This window comes from Esox lucius, chromosome 2 (genome assembly GCF_011004845.1).
Source record: "Esox lucius isolate fEsoLuc1 chromosome 2, fEsoLuc1.pri, whole genome shotgun sequence".
Classification (NCBI taxonomy): domain Eukaryota; kingdom Metazoa; phylum Chordata; class Actinopteri; order Esociformes; family Esocidae; genus Esox; species Esox lucius.
The window spans coordinates 19990316-19994507 of record NC_047570.1 but is presented as its reverse complement, the minus strand read 5'-3'; positions in this window follow the sequence as shown (position 1 = coordinate 19994507).

Genomic DNA, 4192 nt, shown 5'->3' with positions numbered 1-4192 from the left:
AAAAATCTTTTTTGTGATTCGGGACTCACAAGTCCTTTTTTGTAGTGACTTGTTCAATTGTATCGTATCGAACGTTTGACCGCGGATTACTACAACATGATCACTTGCTTCATACCCGGTCCTCCAGCTCAGTTCTCTGATCAACTTCTATGTGCATCTCTCATCTCATCTTCATCCGCTTATCCGGTATCGGGTCACGGGGGCAGCAGCTCCAGCAGGGGACCCTAAACTTCCCTTTCCCGAGCCACATTTGCAAGCTCTGACTGGGGGATCCCAAGGCGTTCCCAGGCCAGTGTCGAAATATAATCTCTCCACCTAGTCCTGGGCCTACCCCGAGGTCTACTCCCAGCTGGATGTGTCTGGAACACCTCCCTAGGGAGATGTCCTGGGGGCATCCTTACCAGACGCCCGAACCACATCAACTGGCTCCTTTCGACACAAAGGAGCAGTGGCTCTACTCCGAGTTCCTCACGGATGGCTGAGCTTCTCACCCTATCCCTAAGGGAGAAGCCAGCCACCCTTCTGAGAAAACCCATTTCAGCTGCTTGTACTCGCGATCTTGTTTTTTCGGTCATGACCCAGCCTTCATGACCATAGGTGAGGGTAGGAAAGAAAATGTACCGGTATATCGAGAGCTTTGCCTTCCGGCTCAGCTCTCTTTTCGTCACAACGGTGCGGTAAAACGAATGCAATACCGCCCCCGCTGCTCCGATTCTCAGTTTCCAATCTCCAGCTCCATTGTCCCCTCACTCCTTTACTTGGGGTAACGCCTCATTCCCTACCCGGAGGAGGCACTCCATCGGTTTCCTGCTGAGAACCATGGCCTCAGATTTAGAGGTGCTAATCCTCATCCCAACCGCTTCGCATTCGGCTGCGAACCGGTCCAGTGAGTGCTGAAGGTCACAGACCGATGATGCCATCAGGACCACATCACCCGCAAAAAGCAGCGATGAGATCCCCAGCCCACCGAACTGCAACCCCTCCCCACCCCAACTACGCCTCGATATCCTGTCCATAAAAGTTACAAACAGGATTGGTGACAAAGAGCAGCCCTGGCTGAGGCCAACCTCCACCTGGAACGAGTCCGATTTACTACAGAGAACCCAAACACAGCTCTCACTTTGGACGTACAGGGATTGGATAGTCCTCAGAAGGGACCTCCTCACCCCATACTCCCACAGCACCTCCCACATTATCTCCCGGGGGACCCGGTCATACGCCTTCTCCAAATCCCCAAAACACATGTAGACTGGATAGGCATATTCCCAGGCCCCCTCCAGGATCCTTGCAAGAGTAAAGAGCTGGTCGGTTGTTCCGCGACCAGGACGGAATCCGCATTGTTCCTCTTCAATCTGAGGTTCGACTATCTGCCAAACCCTCCTTTCCAGTACCTTTGAGTAGACTTTCCCAGGGAGGCTGAGAAGTGTGATACCCCTGTAATTGGCACACACCCTCGTCCCCCTTTTTGAACAGGGGAACCACCACCCCGGTCCACCACTCCTTAGGCACTCTGTGCATTCACAGAGAAAAATAGATCAAGGCAGGAACATCATAAGGACATGTTTATAACTGATAATTGAACGCACACTGTAATAATGTAGTTAGGTAATTACAGATGCCATGAAAAAAAAGATGAAAACAAGCACGAAGCCGCTGCCTTTACCCAAACAAAAAGACTTGTGAACGACTGACCTAGTCAGTTTTATCGTTCAATTGAGCGGTTGTTACGTTCATTTGAACGACTGGCAGCAGAGTTATACCCAACCACGGAATACGTTGTTAGTTTTACGTTCGCAAAGAAAAATAGACCAAGACAAATAGCATAATAAAGACATGTTTGTAGCAGATAATTGGACACATGGTAGGTCTAAAATAATTAATGAAGTTGATTTTTGATTAATGATAAACACGGATGAAATTGTACACTGAGCCTTAGCCTATTTAAAAAAGACGTGCAAACGATTGACTCGGTCAGTTTTATCGTTCAATTGAACGGTTGTTTCGTTCATTTAAACGGCCATTTGATATTGAATCAAAGTTTTTACTGAATGACTCGACAAGATCCGAGTCAGAAGAAAGAGTCGAACTTTCCATCACTAGAGGGTATACACCTCCCCCTTAGGTTTGAGCCAAAACTATGATTCAATGTTTACATTTTTTTTTACTTTTGCTTTTTCTTCAGGTTAATATTTAATTATTAAACAAGTAGTCTAAAAATAAGGCAAAATAATTAAGTCAATACTAATACCTTATTTAAAAAACATGGAGAAATATAAAACACCATAAAGCACCTGTTGAAATATTTACTGCTAATTTGTTGATTTTGTTGTAATTAAAGAGAGACAATTTATATTAAAAAAACACAAAGACGCTTAACACTGGAGTTTGGCACTTTTTTTACCACTGTTTTGTTCTGTTTGGTTGAATATTTATATATTCAACATGTATATATTTACATATACAGTTGTGCTCAAAAGTTTACATACTCTTGGATAATTGGTCATATATGTAAAATCTTTAAAGAAAACATTACTGAGCAGGCAAAACACATATTTTATTTCTTATATTCAACTGTAGGTTATAACAGAAAGGCACAATCATAAAACAAAACATGGCAACAAAGATAAAAATGAACTGACCCCTGTTCAAAAGTCTGCATACCCTTAGTTCTTAATACTGTGTATTGCCCCCTTTAGCATCAATGACAGTGTGCAGTCTTTTGTAATAGTTGCCTATGAGGCCCCAAATTCTTGCAGGTGGTATAGCTGCCCATTGGGTTTGGCAAGATGCTTCCAGGTCATGCAAAGTCTTTGTTCATCTTGCATGAACCACACTTTGAGATCTCTCCAGAGTGGCTTGATGTTATTAAGGTCAGGAGACTGTGATGGCAACTCCAGAACCTTCACCTTTTTCTGCTGTAACCACTGGAGAGTCAACTAGGCCTTGTGCTTAGGGTCATTGTCATGCTGGAATGTCCAAGAGTGTCCCATACGCAGCTTTTGTGCAGAAGAATGAAAATAGTTGTGACCATAAAGCTCTATTTTGGTCTCATCACTCCAAATTACAGTGTGCCAGAAGCTGTGAGGTGTGTCAAGGTTTTGTCAGGTATATTGTAACTAGGCTTTGTTGTGGCATTGTTGCAGTAAAGGCTTCTTTCTGGCAATTCGACCATGCAACACATTTTTGTTCGAGTATCATCGTATTGTGCTCCTTGAAACAACCACACCTTCTTTTTCCAGAGCAGCCTTTATTTCTCCTGAGGTTACCTGTGGGTTTGTCTTTGTATCCCAAACAATTTTTCTGTCAGTTTTGGGTGAAATCTTTCTTGGTCTAACTGACCTTGGCTTGGTGTCAAGAGATCCCCGAATATTCCACTTCTTAATAAGTGTTTGAACAGTACTGACTGGCATTTGCAAGGCTTTGGATATCTTTTTATATCCTTTTCCATCTTTATGAAGTTCCATTACCTTGTTACGCTGTTTATTACGCTGTTTATTTTCAAAAACATTTCACAATTTCTGCCAGGGTATGCAAACTTATGACCATATATATGTGTAACCATTCAATATGTATATATTATCCTACGTTCTGAGGACTAGTCCATAGTTACACAGGTATTTTTCTAAAACAAAAAAATATAAAAAAAATTATTTTTCTATTCATTTTGGCCTTTTGTCCACACGCAAACTGTGTTTTAGGTCACTGAAAAGGGATAAACATGTTGGGTTTTTGGTTACTATATGATTCCAGTCAGTGTGCTACAATATGTATACATATGTTTTTATCAAACCTCACCACTTATTTACCATCAATATACGTTATATTATTATATATATTGCATTAAGAAAACAGGCACTTTTCTCAAATGGAATGGTGATGCTGTCTAAAATAAATAAATACCTGTATGTAATGAAAATCACATGCTTCGATTTTTGTTATAGAATTTCTGTTGTGCAATATAATATGTGCAAGTCTTTAATAAAGGTGTATTATGCAAACCTTTCATTTTGTAATGTATGACACCTTACAAGACAGAACATTATAGTCTGAAAGTCAACATTGAGTCATTTTTAACCTTTAGCTCCACCTTTGAGTTAACCTTTTAAGATCCCTCCTCAAATACAGATGGTTATAAAGACGTGACACAAGTACCTCTCACATACCACCTGTGAAGGACGTGTTTAATCTCCCC